This window comes from Colobus angolensis, unplaced genomic scaffold, assembly GCF_000951035.1.
Source record: "Colobus angolensis palliatus isolate OR3802 unplaced genomic scaffold, Cang.pa_1.0 Scaffold65, whole genome shotgun sequence".
NCBI lineage: Eukaryota > Metazoa > Chordata > Mammalia > Primates > Cercopithecidae > Colobus > Colobus angolensis.
Genome location: NW_012120154.1, coordinates 4,271,406 through 4,289,417, shown reverse-complemented (window position 1 = coordinate 4,289,417; position 18,012 = coordinate 4,271,406). Strand labels below are relative to the sequence as shown.

The 18,012-nt window shown below is 56.5% G+C and overlaps 1 long non-coding RNA gene across 1 annotated transcript; it reads right to left on the bottom strand.

Moving 5' to 3' along the window:
- Positions 1–14,962: 14,962 nt before the first annotated feature.
- LOC105527805 lies at positions 14,963–17,601 on the bottom strand. Its single transcript, XR_001004269.1, has 2 exons — positions 15,903–17,601; positions 14,963–15,214 (listed from the first exon to the last, which is right to left on the bottom strand). It is a non-coding gene; the product is annotated as an uncharacterized LOC105527805 (long non-coding RNA).
- Between the last annotated feature and the right edge of the window lie 411 nt (positions 17,602–18,012).

The window sequence follows — 18,012 nt, the reverse complement described above, 5'->3', positions numbered from 1 at the left end:
CCTCCAGGCCACCATCCCCGATGCACAGTTCAAGGCGCTTGACACGTGCTGGCTCTTAACAGGGCTTTCCCAATGCACACCTGCCAGGCCTGTCCCCAACCTTCCCTTGAGGATCAAGTTCATGCAGTACAGGTTGACATTCAGAGCCCTCAGGAGGTCCTCCCTGGCCTTCCAGGTGCAGCCTCCTTTCTGAAGCTCCAGTCTCCACCTCAACCTGTGCTCTCCACTCCGTTTGGAGTGAAAGGTACCCACCCGCCTGCTTTCTGTGAGAGCACTGCGCAGTCTGCAACCACAGCCTGGCCCCCAGGTGAGTGGAGAACCTAGAGGCCAGGGTCTGACTCATTTCTGAGTCCTCAGGGCCCCTTGGACACAAGGAGCCCAGAAGGGCAGGGGAGTGATGGCAAGTTCTGCAGATCAAGAGGGCTGAGCCGGGGCCCAGTGCCAGGCAGAGAAACATCCCTGCCTTAACCACAGACCTGCAAGGCCGGCCTGATGGCTCCCTTTAACAGGAGAGGAAACTGAGGCCCAAAGCAAGTGTCTTCTCCAAGGCCACACAGGCCTTGTTTTGGTTCCTGAATCAGTTGGCACCCAGCTGGGAAGAGCCTGGAGGGCAGGAGGAAAGGCAACCCCAGGGGATTCTACCCCTCTCTGTCTGCCTTGGGCACGGCTCTGGCCAAATCTACACCCTCCAGAGCTCCAGCTGCTGCCAGAATTGCTCCTCCTGGTGCCATGGTGCTGAAATTCCAGCAGAGCCACCTCCTCCCTCTGTCCCCCTGGCCTCGGGAAGCAGCAACTTCCTGCTTTCCTACAACGCTGTGATCTCATTGTCCCTTTCATTTTTTTGTTTTGTTTTGTTCTTTTTGTTTTTGTTTTTGTTTTGGGACTGAGTCTTGCTCTGTCACCCAGGCTGGAGTGCAGTGGCACAGTTTTGGCTCGCTGCAACCTCCGCCTCCGGGATTCTAGCGATGCTCCTGCCTCATCCTCCTGAGTAGCCAAGATTACAGTTGTGCGCCACCATGCCCGGCTAATTTTTGTATTTTTAGTAGAGATGGGGTTTTATCACCTCTTTGGGATTTCCCAAAGTGCTGGGATTACAGGCATGAGCCACCGCGCCAGGCCTTCATTGTCCCCTTCTAATGCTTCCAATCCCCTATGGTAAGTAGTCCCCCCCACCCCCGTTCCACTCTATTTTCATTTGGCCCCGAGTCCTGAGTGAGTGACCTCTGCGCAGTCCCTGGCCCCGCTGCCCCAGCTGTTCTTCACTGATGATGGCCGACGCTGCCTGACCTCCAGGTTCCTCAGACTCACTGAGTTCTTTGGCACCTCCGGGCCATGTTGCATGCTGTTCCCCCTGCCCCGACTGATCTTTCTGAAGCCCTTTGCCTGGCTGGCTCCATCTATCCCTCTGCTCAGCAGCCTCTTAGCGGCACCCTCCGTGACTCCCAGTCTTCATCCAGCTTGCTTCCTCATCCCTCACAAGGCCCTGGCTCCCCCAAAGCCCTGGGCACTGCCTGTACTTAGGCATCATCTGATTATTTGCTTCATGCTGGGTGTTGCCGTAGGACCCCAGCTCAGGAACTCCAGGAGGGCAGGGCACATCTGTCTTCCTCACAGCTGCAGCCGTGGCTCCAGAGACTGACGCCGTGCCTGGGTGGAGGCGTCTTCAGTCAATACTTACCGAATGCATGACTCCATGGAAGGATCAAGGAGTGGAGGACAAGACTGGCAGATGGACGTATTGACTGGGCCAGATCACAAAAGGTCTTAAGTATTAGCATAAGAAGGTGAGTGGGGCCAAGGAAAGATCTTTCATTTTTCCTTCCCTTTACCAGATGCCTGATTTTGTTGGGTCCCCAGGCTTACGTTGAAAGCGTAATAAATGTGTTTCCCATATCCTAAAATCTTCCCAGCCACCCTGGCCCTCCCCAGTCACACATACAAATGGAGCCTGGGAGGCCCAGCAGGGCATGGGGGTGGAGGCTGTGCCAGGCAGTGTGGGTCACCTGGAGGCCAGAGGCCCTTATCAGGTTCTTCTTGGCCCTGGGCGGCCTCTTGGGCCTTGTTGCTGACTCCATGCCTGTCCCCTCCCTTACCCAGACAATCCAGAGGAGGCGTGGTGTCAGCATAGCCCAAGGCAATCCTCAGGGCCTAGTTACAGAGTCACCCTCAGAAAAGAGACACTGGGACCCGAAAAGAGGCGTGGCGGTCCCTGGTTGCTCCCCATTAAACCTTGGCCCGGCTCAGGCCGTGGGCTCTCCTGGGCAGTGCTGTGCGGCATCGCTGAATATGTGAGCACCAAACTTGGAGGTCTTAATCCTGGGGTCTCATAGCACCGTGGGGCTGCTGTCTCTCTTCCTCAGTGAAGCGTGGGCATGGCCGGCATACTTCCACCCTCACAGGGACAGGCAGAACAGAGAGGAGGTGCAAAGGCGGTGAGAAGGGGCGCACAGCTGGAGAGAGTCCCGTAGCCTCTCTGTGCCTCAGTTTACCAGTCTGTTAAGAGGGGGTTGTCTCATTATGTTAAGTGAGATAAGCCAGATGCGAAAGAACATGTATTTTATGATTTCACTGATGGGAGGTACCTGGAATAGTTTAATTCATAGAGACGAAGACCAGCGGTTACGGGGGATTGAGGTGGGAGGGGGCGTGGCACAGGGCGTGCAAGCTTCTATTCGGGATCATGCAGAAGCCCCGGAAATGGATGATGGTCATGGCCACACGGGATGGTGAATGTACCGAATGCCACAGACCTGTGTACTTACAAAGCTAAAATGGTCAATTTCATGTTACGTACATTTTACTGCAATTTGAAACACACACATAAGAGGTGGACCTCCCCTCCTGTGCGGGGCTGGTTGGGGGAGTCACACCAGGGAAGGGCCTGGGGACATGAGCCCGGAGGAGCTGTGCTGAGCCCCCCCGAAGTAGTAGTGGAAGGGCTGCAGAGTTTTGACCTCCTTCTCAGTCCTGGGACCATTCCTGAGCTCAGGACAGGGCTGAGAGCAGGTGGAGCCCAAGGACCTCGGGTGCTCCGCTGGCCTCCCCCGACACCCAGCCCCTCACCTTGTCTGCACCTCCATCTGCAGCTCAACGAAACTCTTTCCCTTCCTTTAGAGGCTGGCATAGACCATCAGGCCCACCTTCCAGGAGGGGAGACTGAGGCCCCACCAGGCTCACAGACACCCCCATAGTCAAATGACCTGGTCCATTCCAAGTGGAGCCTGTGACCCCACCCCACCCCTGAGCTTCTCCCACTGCATTTAAGCCCAGCCTAGCCCAGCACTGGGAGCTGTTCTGGAAACAGGGCACTGTCTGCCCCAAGTCCTGCCTGGAACTGGCACCCCACCTACTCCTAAGTGCCTCTCTTAGTTGGCAAATGCCTAGAGAGTCTCCTTCCTTCCCTTCTGTGCCACAGCCATCCTGAGAATATCCTCACAGAGAAGAAAGAGGCAAGGAGAGTCCTAAAAAAAAAGCCAAATATCCTGGTGAGAAGCTGCTATTAACCTCCTGGGAAACTCCAGAAAAGAAATAGCAGGGAGCGGGGAGGCTGCCCAACTCCTGGGCAGTGATGGAGAGCCAGGAGGCGGTGTCAGGTGGCGGGTGGGTGGAGAGGCGGCCGTATCCAATGATTCCCATCACACATTCAGCGTCTGGCAGCTCCCACTGAGTGAGTACCTGCTGAATGCTCAGGGGCCTCTGCAGGCGCGGCAAACCTTGAGGCCAGAGCCAGGGGTGCCAACTCCATGGTACAGATGAGAAAAGTGAGGCCCAGGTGAGGCAACGGGCACGTGGGCATAGCCAAGGTCACACAATTGAGGAAGGCCGGGGCTGCAGCTTTCAAACCACGTCTGTCTGAAGCTGAAGTCTAGGAGAGAACTAGATGGATGGAGGGCAGCAGGGCAGAGATTGGACTGAGAGAGAGAAGGAGAGAGGGAGGGAGAAGGGGAGGGATAAAGAGGGATGGAGAGAAAGAGGGAGAGACAGCAAGTGAGCCGGACCATGAGGGGCACCCACCGACCTCACCAGCAGCCAGGGGCAGGGGTCACCATGGAAACTGTGTGCTTAGTGGCAATGTGGCAGCATGGGAGGGGCGGTGCAGTCTTGAGTGGGTTGGGTGGGCCTCAGAGGCTCGCACGGCAGTGGTGTAGGGCAGGAGCTGAAGGGGTTCAGTCCCTCCCACCTTACTGCTGTCCCCTCTGGAGTCCTGCTGCTCCACCACTATGGCCAGGCATCCTCTCTCGTTGCCTGTCTCAGGTCCTCCTGTGCAGCTGTGGAGGACGGAACTAGGTAGGCAGTACCTGCCTTTCCTCTCCAGCTCTGGGCTGAGCCCACTGTGCTCACCAGCCTGGGCCTAGAGGAGGAGGGAAAGTCTAAAGCCCTGGGTCCTGGTCCCTGCTCTGTCACTGGTGTGCTGTGCAGCCCTAGGCAAGCCATCTTCCCTCACTGGGCCATATTTCCAAGATGGTTGAAGGTTTCCCGGAAAATTCTATTTCTGGGGTTTTCACACTGTCTGAGAACAGCCCCATCTCAGAGAAATCTCTTGGGTGCTATTTGGAGAGAACTGATTCTGGAGTCCAAAGCCTCAAAGCCTGACTCCCATCCCTTCGTTAAGCACCTGCCATGTGCCAAGCACTGCTTCAGAAGCCAGAAATACTGGTTTCGTTGGTGAACTCAAACCCCTGACAGTTCTGAACCTTGGTTTCCTCGTCTGCAAAATGGGTCAGTGAGGACAGAGCCCCTCCTCAGAATGAGGAAGAGGCACAAATGAGACCATTTAGGGGAATTCTTCCCACAGGCAGGTCGCTACCAGGATCCTCCTCCTGCTGGGGCCTTGTGGTCAGACAGACCTGGGCTCCAAGCCCGGCTCACCCGCTCGCCATTTGCACTGCCCTGTAGGAGCCCTGACCCTGACATAAGACAGGCACAGGAGTGGCCTGCCATCTGCATTAGTCATCCCAACCTGTCCCCTCGCCCCCCCATCACCGCCACACCTCCATGCATTCTTTACACTCCTTCCCAAGAAAGGATGAGGGCTTGGGTCCATGGAGACCGAGCAAGTCTTCCCCTGAAGACTTGAAGAGGCACGGACAAGCCGAGTGAAGCAGGGCTTTCCACATATCCATCCCCTGCTCAAAAACCTTCCATGGCTCCCTATTGTCCTGCAGGTGACCCAGCTCCTCCCCAGCATTCAGCCCTTCAGAATAAGCCCATCTGCCCCTTTCTGCCATTGCTGCCCTTTCTCTAGCCTCCCTCTAGCAGCACCTGTTCCCCAGTGTCTCCTGCGCACCCCCTGTCCTCTTGCAGAGGAGGGGGAGAAGAAGGGCCATTCCAGGCAGAGGGATCATCCTATGCAAAGGCTCCGTGATGCGATGGGAGGAGTGGGGCGCAGTGCCCCTCCCCCGAGGTGCAGCCCTGTCCTGCGCTCTGCTGAGTGGAGTCCTTCCTCCTGGGCCCCCCCAGTCCTGGGTCCCACTGCTGCCCCTGGGTTTTTTCCACCTTGCTCTTCCAGAAATCCACTCAAAGTTCTCTGGGGCTGTTGATTTTTCACAAGTGATTATTGGCGGTAGAATTTGTCACCTGCACAAAGAAAGGAAAATGAACCTCTCATCAGAGCCAGTCTGTGGGCCCCTGAGGAGACTCAGCTTCAAGAGCTGGGGAACAAGGTGTGGCGGGGGAGGGGGGCACAGGAAAGGGAAGGGGGGAGGGGAGAGGAAGGGAGGGGAGGAGGGGGGAGGGCTGCCCAGGGCCAGGCCCAGATAGGTCAGTCAGTTTCAAGCCCCCATTCACTGGAAGATGGGGAAATTGAAGCTCAGAGAGCCTGAGAGCCTTGCCTGAGGTCACACAGTAGCTAAGGGACAGCTTACCTGGGCCCACTCGGCACCCCATGAATGCTGGCAGGGTGGGTACCCTGGGGCTCAAGTCACAGAAACAGAAAGGAATATGGCAGATGGTCTGGTCCCAGGCCTCTTCAATTTCACAGAGAGACTGAGGCCCTCAGAGGGACCGGAACTTGCCGAGGACACACAGCGAGGCCGCAGCAGGGCAGAGACTGGAAGGCAGAGACTCTACTAGAGGCTCCTGAACCTCAGCCCAGCTCCTTCCTCTGTCCAAGGAATCCCATGAGTGAGGCAGGTGGGGGCCCCAGCTGCAAAGGTCTGCGTCCCAGGTCCACTCCTCCCTGCTCCCCCGCCCTTATGCCCCTGGGCTCTGAATGGGTGGCTTTGGGACAACCTGCCCTCACTGAGCCTCAGTTTCCCCACCTGGAGATGGGCACCACACCCGCCCATTTCTTGGTCTGCTGTGAGGGTTCCCATCTGCTGGCTGATGCCCGCCTCTCCCGCTCCAGGCTGCCTCCAGTCTGAGGTTTCTGTCTCTCTCTCAGCCCCCGCCCTGGGCTCCACTGCTGGTTTCACGCCTCCTCCGCCTCCACCTTGGCCAGCTTCCCTCATTGCTGTGAGCCCAGCCTGTCTTGCTCCCTCCTCAGTGCTCCCGCTGCTCAGCCGTGAGGATGATCAACACCCACCAGGCTGCCAGCCACCAGCAGGAGGGAGTGCAGAGAGCGCGCCTGGCTGGCACCCACCCCTCGGCTCCCAGACCCACCCTCCCGGACCCCAGCCTCCCCCACTCATCTCCAGTTTGCACCCACTTCAGTCCCCCGAGTCCTATCCAGCCCCTCCAGCTCCCAAACCCTTTCTAATCTTCCCCACACCCTCTCCAGCTCTCCCAAGCCTCCTGGCCCTCATCTTCCCCAGTTTCCTCCCACACTATTGCTCCTTACGCCCCTCACACCTCCCCCGGATCCCTTAAGCCAGGCCTCTGTCAGAGAGCGAGTGGGACAGGGCAGTGGGTGGAGGCATGCCCCACTGCCCACGCCCACCTGCCCATGCCTCCCAGTCTACTCCCCCTGCCCACACCCCCGCCCATGCCCGCCTGCCCATGCCCACCTGCCCATGCCTGCCTGCCCATGCCACCTACCCACAACCCCTGCCCATGCCCCCCTGCCCACACCCGCCTGCCCATGCCCCCGCCCACGCCACCCTGCCCACACCCACCTACAACACAGTGGTGGCAGCCACCACCCCTCCCACAGCCCAGTCACCACACTCACACAAGTCCTACACACACTGCTCCCACAAATACCTCCTACAGTCACACACAAACCCACACGCACACACACACCATCACCCAGGAGCCCTGACCCCATCCCAAACCTCTAGCGTCGCCAGCTCTCAGCACCAGGTGGACAGGGCACTGGGAGTGGACAGGAGGGGCAGCAAGACACAGGCTCAGGGCACCCGGAGCGCCCCCTGCTGCCCCCACACAGGCAGCCTTCCTGGTCCTGGCCCAGTGCCAGCCTCGATTCTTGGGAACACATTCCTCCCGGCCCTCATCCTGGTGCCTCTGATGTGGCAGGAGGAGAGGGACGCTGTGACCCACTGTGACCACACTATCACTATCCCCCTTCCACAAGAGCTACATGCACGTGGCCTTCAGGGGAAGCCCGATCCCCAGCACGGCTGACATCCACAGTCCTCGAAGGCTGACCTCTGCAAACTGCTTCTCCTGTCCTGGCACCACGAGCGTCCCCTCTGCCACAGGCGACTCGTCTCCGTCCATGTCTGCCCTCACCCTGCTCCTCAGGTGTGCAGGGGGCGCTGAGGGGTGAGTTCCCCCAATGGGCATCATGATCCCATGCCGCCTCCATGCCCAGAGCACACATCCCCCCCCCCGCTCCGTCAGGGGGTCCTCCCCACTCTCTTCCCTGCTGTCAGCACCACTCTCCCACCAGGAACCAGCCGAGGTACCTGTCCCTGTGGGGCCACGCTCCTGAGAGTCCCTGCAGAGTAGGCCTCTCTCCTCTGGGTCCCCCTTCACCTGGCGCTGCCTCCATCACAGAGATCCACTTGGCCCACTACCTGCCTGTGCTCCCCTCTGGTCCCACCAATCTGTGTGCACCTTGCATCCTGCCACACTGGCCTCCTCCTCGTCATCCGCAGTCTTTTCTCCTCTTTGGATGTCATTGTGCAGTTTCCTCTATGCCCCTCCCTCCCCATCATCTTTAGAAGCCACCTCCTCCAGGAAGCCTTCCCAGATGCTCTGCAAGGTGACACTGGGAAGTGATGTGCAGGCTTTGGACCCAGGATGATCTGGGTTCGCTCCCTATCTGTGTGACCTCAGCAAGTCGCTCCACTTCTCTGAGCCTTAGTTCCTTATGCATAACATGCATTAATAACATTCCCTGCCAGGGAGTCAAACGCCCTGGCACACAGTAGGTGCTCCACAGCCCTGAGTCACACCCGCTCCCCTGCAAAGGGCCATGTCCTCCTTGTTTTTTATTTTTGTTACTGTTGTCTTTTTTTGTTTGTTTGTTTTGAGATGAAGTCTCGCTCTGTCGCCCAGGCTGGAGTGCAGTGACACAATCTCAGCTCACTGCAGCCTCTGCCTCCCGGTTCAAGCAATTCTCCTGCCTCAGCCTCCCGAGTAGCTGGGACTACAGGTGCACGCCGCCATGCCCGGCTAATTTTTGTATTTTTGGTAGAGACGGGGTTTCACCATGTTGGCCAGGATGGTCTCGATCTCCTGACCTCGTCATCCGCCCACCTCGGCCTCCCAAAGTGCTGGGATTATAGGCCATGGCCTTCTTGCTTTTACCCTCAGCAGGGGGTGTTTTCTTTGTCCCATTGTTTATGTCCGCTGTCACCCTCTTTCCCGATTGGCCCTGACATCTGCTGACCCCAAACCGCCCCCAGAAGCGGTACTGAGCACTTCCCATCCACCCTCGGCTGGAATCCTCTCCACCATCCTCTCAAAAACACTCACTAACCTCTCTGGGGCACAGATTCTTGGTTTCTTTGTCATTAGAACAGGATGATAACACCGGCCCGAGGTTGATGTGAGAATTAAGGGAGATAATTCGGGAAAAGCACTTGGCCCAGTGCCTGGCTTAAAACTTGGCGGCCACATCACGCCTGGGTTTAAGAGTCTCTTATTGTTCTGGCCTGGAGGAGCTCCGCCTGTGCACACGCTGGGCACTTCCCCAAACCTCCCAGACCAGACCCCAGGAAAGGCTGGCATTGAGGGCCCTGGCCAAGGAGCGGGTGGGGTGAGGCTGAAGCAGGTTCCCCACCCACTCAGAGTCCAGATTGCCCTCCGGCCTCCAGTACCTCCTACCCCGCCCCTCCTTCCCTCCCAACCCAGGCCCTGGGTGGCCCTGGCAGCTGCTCTGTCCCCACTCCACACACCCCTCCTGCCTTCCTCCTCTTATTTCTTCTTGAAACCTCTTCTCCAAAAGTTCATTCTGAAAGAAATCGATTTCCAAGCTGTTTGGAGATACAATTTGGTTTTTCATTTTGAAGAAATGATGGTGGAGGAAAAGTTTGGAGACTTAATCACCGGGTAAAGCCATGGAAATAAAGAATTCGTCTGCCCTTGGTTGGAAGCTAGGGGCCTGTGTTCATTCTCTTGCTGTGACAGCAGAAAACAGGTGCACACGGAGAGGCACGGCTCCTGTATGACACACATATGTGCACACCACATGCAGCACACACATGTTGTGAAACACACACATGCATATGGACTGTACACACCAAGACATATACACACACAGCCCTCAGTGAAACACCGTGGATGCCTCCAGCCCCCAGTCCCCTCAGCAGTGCAGGAACAGGGTATGGCTGGATTCTCCACCCCCAGCTCTCTGTCTCTGTCCCACGCCCTAATGCATCTTGCTCTTGGAATGACCCCATCTTCATTATCATTATTATTATTTTTTGGGATGGAGTTTCCCTCTTGTTGCCCAGGCTGGAGTACAGTGGCACAATCTCAGCTCACTGCAACTTCTGCCTCCCGAGCTCAAGTGATTCTCCTGCCTCAGCCTCCCGAGTAGCTGGGATTTCAGGTGTGCGCCATTACACCCGGCGAATTTTATATTTTTCGTAGAGATGGGGTTTCAACATGTTGGCCAGGCTGGTCTCGAACTCCTGACCTCAGGTGATCCGCCCGCCTCGGCCTCCCAATGTGCTGGGATTACAGGTGTGAGCCACCGCGCCCGGCCTCCCATCTTCATTATTTCCTGAAAGGCTTGACTTCCACTGCTTTCCAAAGGTTCTTTCCAAATCTGAAGCAGGTATTCATAATCAGACATCACTGCCTCACTCAAGAAGCTTCACGAGCTCCCGATGACCTGGCTGGACAATAATCACATCCAAAACCATGGGCAGAACCACCCACACCTCTGGCCGTGGAAGCACCTCTGCATTCTGTGTCACTTCTGCCTCAGCAGCCCCTGACAGGATGGGCAGCTGCTGGGACTGTGCCTGGGGCCTGCAGCCGCACCCTTCATGTCATAGATAAACACGCTTACCCAAGAGGTCGAGGGACTCACACAAGATTGTACAGGTGCTGGGTGGCAGAACACACACACACACACACACACACACACACACACACACATCACTGGCTGCATCTCTCATTATCAGTTCATTCTTCTGTATCTGGAAGATTTTCAAGAGTTCACTATGAAAATGGACCCCTGGGAAAGTCATAATGTCTGACATACTAAGTCAGGGAACCCCCAAATTCCTTGGATTGGAGGACAGAACAGGCCCTAAATTGCATCTAGTTCAACCCCTCTGATATTTGAACCCCTTTACAGTACCCTTGCCTACAGCTCTTCAGCCTGTACTTGCATACCTCCAGGGCTGGGGAGCTCGCTCCCACCTGCCCATCTCTGGTCTCTTGTGAAGACTGGAGTCCCTCGTTCTCCTGAGCTGAACTCTACCCCCGGGGATTCTCCCACCTTAGGTCTTGGGTGTCTGCTTTGGGGCTCCAAGCCTTCTCCTCCTCTAGCTGTCCTCAACCTCAGGAGCCCAACCGGGATGCCCTCCTCATTCCAAGTCTCTTGGCAGAGGCTGGTGTGGGCCATGTTGAGGCTGGAAGTTCACAGACACGTGCGCACATGTATGAGGCATTTGGCGTTCATGCTGGGGAAGGAGGACAGCAGGGCCAATCTTCTTGGGGGAGAACACCCCTTGGGGCTGGGGGTGCCAGGTGAGGGGCACTGTGCAGAGAGCAAGAACAAGGCCTCCTTCTCACAGAAGTCTTAGCAAGGGTCTTCCAGGCTCAGTGGAGACAGGTGTGGCTGCGGGGTTCAGAAACAAAGTACCCTGTGTTAGGGGGCAGGGAAGGACTGAGGGCTTCCTGAGGTGTGAAAGGATGAGAAACGGGGCTGAGGTGGGCACAGGACCCCAGATGAGGGAGGGGCAGCCTTCCTGGAGTGTCTCCAAGCTGGTCAGTCCCCTGACCGTGCAGGGAAAAGCGAGGTCCGGAAGGTGAGGCCTGGCCCCGGGCCAGACCAGACCTCGGAGCACGGCTCCTGTGTCCAAACCCTTCCCCATGGTCTGGGTCTCTCTCTCCTGAAGAACGGGCTGTCCCAGGAAGGATACTCAGGGGCTTCCCTTCCCTCTCTCTGTCCTCAGCTCCCGGAGCCCACCAATCTGTGTCCTATCTGAGGAATGTGACACCCGAGGGGACCTGGGGAGCGGGAAGGTGGGAGAGGATGTGGAGGTCAATCGGACCCTGCGAGCGGGACGGCAGAGCATGAGGGGTCAGGAGAAGATCATAAATATGATTGCTTGCTTGGTGGAGGCGGCATCATGGGAGGCTTCCTGGAGGAGATGAGGTAGGAAGTGAGCCCGAGGGGCTGGGGAGGTCTGCGTCTACCCGTCTTACACACTTACCCACAAGCTGGTTTCCCATTTGCTGAGCGTTTACTGCATGCTGGGTGCTTTACATGTCAGCAGGGCAGTCCACGATCTCTACAGAGCATCTGTCCTGCATGCCAGCCACTAGCCTGGGCTGGGCTGGTTGACTGTGATGGGCAGTCCTGGATCCCCGCTCCCCACGGCAATGTGATACACCCGGAAAGAGGCCAAACCCGGGCACCAGGAGGCCTGGGTGCAGATTCCAGCCCCACCACTTACCTGTCGTGCAGCCCAGAGGTGGCATAGGACTGTGTGCTTGTGAGAACCAGAGGCTGATGGGATGGAGGTGGCCGGGTGGCCCTGCCCTGGACTCTCCCCACAGGGGCAGGTGGTAGAGAGCCACCAGTGCACAAGGCCCAGCCCTGGGGACCCACGGTGCCCCCGGCCCAGATTCCCTGCACCTGGCCCAGTTTGGGGCGGCCCGGCCTACTTCTCAAGGATGTTTGGAGGTTCCTGAGAGGCCCCCCAGGGGCCCTGCCCACACCCACCTCCAGTGTGTGCTCCCTCCTACAGTCACACAATCTGATCCCCAGCCTGGCACAGGCTAAGTCCCAGCACGAGGACTCCCTTTGCATCCCCTCCTCCCCCAGGGACATCAGATCTGCCAGTCCCTTCCTCCTCCTGCCCTGCCCTGCAGATAAGGCACTGGGTGGGAGGGGGGTGCAGGTGGGGCCTTGCAGGGCACATTCATCAGCCCACGCCGTGGTTTACACCCCACCCTCACCACCATCATCTTACACCTCCAGCCCAGGAGATTCCAGCTTCTGCTTTCAAGGTGGGGTTGTGCCCACGGAAGTTAAGGCTCAGATTTTGAAATTTGAAATAAAAATTTGAAACTTGTGTCAGGGAGAGCAACATTGGAAGGAGATTCCAGCCAATCCCTGGGCACAGAAGGCCTAAAAGCCCAGCATTCCCCGAGGACAGTCAAGAGGTAAGTGGGCGCAAGGCTCCTGTCCCTGAGAGATGCCCCCTATGAGATCAGGGAGCCAAGGCAGTGAGGAGCGGTGAGTGCTCACAGCAGCACCTGGTCCTGGCAGGCAGTGGGAACAGGGTGTGAGGCTGCGCAGGCTGTGGATGGAGAGGGCTGCTGGCTCAAAGGACACCGCACCCAGAGACACCCTTGTCGGAGAAGGGAGCCCCACAGCTGGAGTCACAGATGCCCAGGAGTGGGCGGTTCCAAGGAGAACCTGATTCAACGGTGAAACCCCCATGTGGGCCGAGTTTGTCTAGAGTTTGTCTTGAAGGGGCCAGGTAGTAGTATAAATGGCAGGAACAGGGTGGGAGCCAAGGAAATGATTCAGTTTTGCTCCTGGAGGCAGAAGAAGTTCCATTGCTGCCACTTGAGTTTGCAGCCTGAGAAGGTCCCTCTGGCACGCAGTGTGCAGCTGACTGAGCAGACACTGTCGGGTGGCTGCAGGGGACTCGGTGACCTCAGTGAGCTTCGGCCACCCAGGGGGTGAGGGGAGGGACCCACTCACTCAGGCCCACTTCCGACCCCACGTTGCTGAGGAGGCTTTAGAGACAGCCCCAGGACCTACCCACTCTTCCTCCCTGCCTCCCCACTGCAGGCCCCTAGACCCACCTGCCAGCCCCTTCCCCCTCCCCAGGCCTGGGCCCCTGGGGGCTGAGAGTATGTGTGACCCCAGAGCCCCCAGTCCTGTCATTAGCACTGATTACTCCCATCAGCACCCCAGGGTGGGAGGCGGCAGCTCTGGCAGAGTGTGTCAGGAGTGCCAGGCATCCCTGCTCCACGTTGGCTGTGGGTAGCCACCGAGGGGGGGTGCCGGGAGGCGGGCCAGGCAAGGTGGTGCGTCCGCACAAGCCGAGGCCTCCAGGAAGTCTCCTTTCACCCCACCTCCAGCAGCCTCAGAGGGGCCCTCCCCTCTCAGAACTCCCCCACCCCTACCCCCTGCCCTATTCCATCTCCCTCCCCTGCCTGGAAGTCAGGAAACCAGGCTCTGCCCTCTAATCCTGTCCCTGCCTCAGTGGGCCGTGGGACCCCGATACATGGCTTCTCCTCTCCGGGCCCGGTTCCTCCTCTTTTAAATGAGGGGTGCCATTTCTTGATTCCCTTCCAGCTGCATCAGACAGTCAACCCTCCTCCCTTGCAGTCCCCTGGGCCGAGTGGCCACCTGCCTGCCTCTCCTCCCTCCTCCCTCCTCTCCTCCTCCTCCCCTCTCTCCTCTGGGTCCTTCTCCCATCTCTTCCTCTCCATCTTCTCTCTTCTCTCCCTCCTCCTCTCTGTCTTCTTCCTGTTCTCTAGTCCCTTGCTCTTCTCCTCTCCTGCCCCCACCCCCAGCAACTTCCTCTCTCCCCGTCAATTAGACTGGCTCTGGCAGGAGGCTCAGAGAGCAGGCTAGGGCACCCAGCTGGAAAATTGGGTGTCGAGAGCTGTCTGGAATCCTAATGCCCTAGCCCTGCCCTCCTCCCCCTCCCTCACCTCTCCTCGAGTGACAGGTGCCGGGTGCTGGCATTGACTCTCTCAGTGGGGGCACCCTCCCACTGCTCTCATCCTGCCAGGCCTGCAGTCTCCTCTCACTGCCCCAAAGGCTCCTCTCACTCTGCCCCTTCCCCATGCTCCCACGTTCTCCTACCCTCTCGACCTCTGACCATCCCCGAGTTCAAGGCTTGGAGGAAAGAGCACTGGGCTGGGACTCCACACCTGCATGCTGGCCAGGCCCCCTTTCGAGGCCTCAGTTTATGTGTCTGCGAAGCGAGGCTCCACCTCAGAGCCCTCCCCGCTCAGGCTGTGTGACCCCCAGATGCGTCAGCTTTTCAGCCAACGCAGAGGGCTGCTGTGGGGTCACTCCTAACCTACTCTGGTGGCAGCCCCATTTCAAATCTTGTTTTTATTTTCACTGGGAATGGCTCTGGGCCAGGGCATTAGGATTCCAGTTTCTAGCAGATTCTCTCCTTCCTGTTCTGTTGCGGGAGTTGCCTCACTCATCTTTGTGCCTGCCTGGCCCCCGAGTAGACTAGGCTGCCCGACTCAGAGCTGGGAGCCACCCAGGGCCGGTGGGCATTCAGGTAACCTACGTCCTGGCCACCAGGGCCACTTGGTCTCATCCCGGGCAGCCCAAGAGGGTGCCCCTCTGGAAGTGGAAGGTACGCACGCCTCACTCCCGGACCCCATGCCCTACCCTGTGGGTGCCGTAAGTCTGCAAGGCTCAAGGACGCCAATGGTTCACCCAACTCAATCGTTTTCTTTCGTTATTATTAATTACTTTTTACTCTTCACCCACGTACTAAAGTAACCCCCAACAAGTAGCCTTCTTGTCCTCTACCAAGCACACCTCCCCAGAGGGTGGAGCCTGCGCAGACTCCCAGTGGTGACTCCAGCAGCCTTTGGGGAACCATCACTATCAATCAGGCACCTGCTGTGTGTCAGGCACATGCTGGGATTCTGGGGACACAGCAGCGGACCCTGCCAGCAAGTCCTCTTGTCTCACATTCTGCAAGCAAAATAGAAAAATAGTTCATTTCAGAGTGGCTGGCGGCATGAAGGAAAGAAAACAGAGTGAGGGGATGCTGACCCAGGGTAGGGCCAGATTGGAGGGCTCAGGGAAGACGCCACGGGGGAGGTGACCCTGAGATGCGCCCAAAATGATAAGAAGCTGGCGTGGCAAAGTTGGGATATATGTACCATTCTAGATGGAGGCGGCGGTAAGTACAAAGGCCCTAAGGCTGGAACACTTGTGGTTGTTTGAGCAACACGTGGCCAGTGTGGCTGTGGGTCAGGAAAGTGGCAGGGGAGGCTCTCCCACCCAGATCACATCCTGCCTGAATGGCCACTCCTGGAAGGAGTTTGCGATGCATTCTAAGGGCAAGAAGTAGCCACTGGAGGCTTTGTAGGAGAAATGCACTCTGATGTTCGTGTTTAACGATCTTGCTAGTTCTGGCTGCTGGGCACAGATGGGGGTGAAAGATGGCCAGGGCTGAAGCAGGCAGGCCAGTAAAGAGGATGCTGCAGTGATTCAGGCAAGGGGCCAAGTGGCTTCATAGAAAGGCAGAGAAGTGGCTCTGGCCTATACAGAGACCACAGGATGGGATCTACTCAATGTGTCCTGCCCATGAGAGCAGTAAGCCCTTTCCTGGAACCCTCTCCCATGTTCTCACCTCCGCTGCCCCCGAGCTGCGTACCTTGGTTCCTTTTGATTCCTTCTCTCCACCAAAGTCCTTCCTCCTCTTGTATCCAGTCTTCAGCATGCGTCGTGAGTCCCCAGCTCTATCTGGTTCCGCGACTGACCCAGTGGGGAATTAGGTCCTCAGGGAAAGGGGAGTGGGGAGGAGCAGAGGCCCTCATGGGGTCTAATCCGATCGAGTTACTTTTATAAAAGACAGCCAGACCATTCACGCGGCAAAGATTCACCTCCAGCTGTTTTTCAGCCTGTGGCTTATTATGGTAAGAGTGTCTGTTCCCTTTTCAGCCTTGAGTCACTTTACAAAGGCCACCCTTCTATTACCTAGGCCTGGGTGATGCTAGGATTCAGGACAGCGGGGAGCGTTGTAAGCGAAGGAAAAGGCAAGAAACCACACAGTGGGGAAAGATATTTGCAACAGGACTCTTAATTACAAATCAATGAGAGAAACGGAGATAACCTCATAGAAAAATGGACCAATGGTCCGAATAGGCATTTCACAAAAGAGGACAATCAAATGGCCCATAAAGATATGAAAAAGTGCTCAGCTTCATCATCAGGGAAATGCAAATGAAAATCGCAGTGATTAGCAATTGACACACCCACCAGAGGGAGTAAAGCGCAAAAGCTACAACCTAGCCAGGCTTGGCCAGGAGGCAGCAGCCCAAGTGGAACTTTCATCTCTGGTGGATGGCAGTGTAAACCTCTACAAGCACTCTGGAAACTCGAATGGTATCTAGGAAAGAGGAACACACATTTGCCCTATGACTGAGCGATTCATTCCTAGGTTTACACTCAACAGGAGCGAGTACATATGCCCAAGAAAAGACGTGTGAAAGAATGCTCATACCAGCTTTCTTCATCGTCTTGCCAAACGGGAAACAACCCAAATGTCCATCAACGGTTGAATGCATAAATCCATTGTGGTGTATTTCACAGCAACGAAAATGATCCAACCGCTGCTCCGATCCACATGAATGAATCATGACGCGTCGCTGAGGGAAAGACGCCAGTCTCAAACAAGGGTGTCGGACAGGATTCGGTTCATGTGGGGCCCAAAGCAGGTTGGAAGTCAGGACAGCAGTTCCCCTCGCAGCCCTCGAGGGAGAGGCTGGCAGGGCTGCGAAGGGCCTCATGGAGCACTGGCCATGTTCTTCATCTTCATCAGGAGGCTGTGCCGTGGTTGTGTTTACTTTGTGAAATATCTATTGTTTTGATTGGCATGCTTTCTGTATGTATGTATACACATGTATATTCACTTCAGTTATCATTAACTTCACAAATAAATAAAACACTGCAGAAGGTATTTAGAGTAAAAGGAATGACCACTCCCTACTCCACATGACTTAGGTATGTGACCTTCCGTACCTTTTTCTATGCAATTGTACAGCTTAGTTGAGTGTGGAAAAAGAAAAAAAAAAAAAATACACATACACACACAACCCCCTCCCCAGTGACAACCCCAGACATTGCCAAATGTCCCCGGGGGTAAGACTGCCAGAGTAAATACAGGACGTACAAATGGGATCCTACCATATCTTATGGAATTGTTGCTATCTTTCATTTAATACAGAGGTTCTCACCCTTGTCACAACTAACATTTTAGGCTAGACATTTTTTTTTTTCGTAAGCTGTCCTATGCATTGTAGAATGTATGACAGCATCTCTGGTGCCTTCCCACCAGATGCTGGTGGCACCTAACCATCCCCAGTGACAACCAAAAATGCCTCCAGACATTGCCAAATGTCCCCTGGGGGTAAGGCTGCCAGAGTAAATACAAGACATCTAGTTAATATGCACTGTCTAAAATTCAGCTCGAACCGGCTGCCCTGCATTTTTATTTGCTCAACCTGGCAACCTACCTAGGGGGCAAAGTGACCCCTGGTTGAGAAGAGACGACATCTCTCGTCGCTGGGTCCTTTTCAGGATGGGAGGATACCTCCTCATTCTTTTCAGCGCTCTGCTGTGTTCCATGGCGGGGACAAGCCATAGCCTGTCAGTCTGTCCCTTGGGATGGACACAGTGCTCACTAGCCAGTGGGAAGTTTTCTGCCACAAGTGACAGAAATCCCTGCTCAGCCTCACGCAGGCCACAAGCCCATCCACAGTACT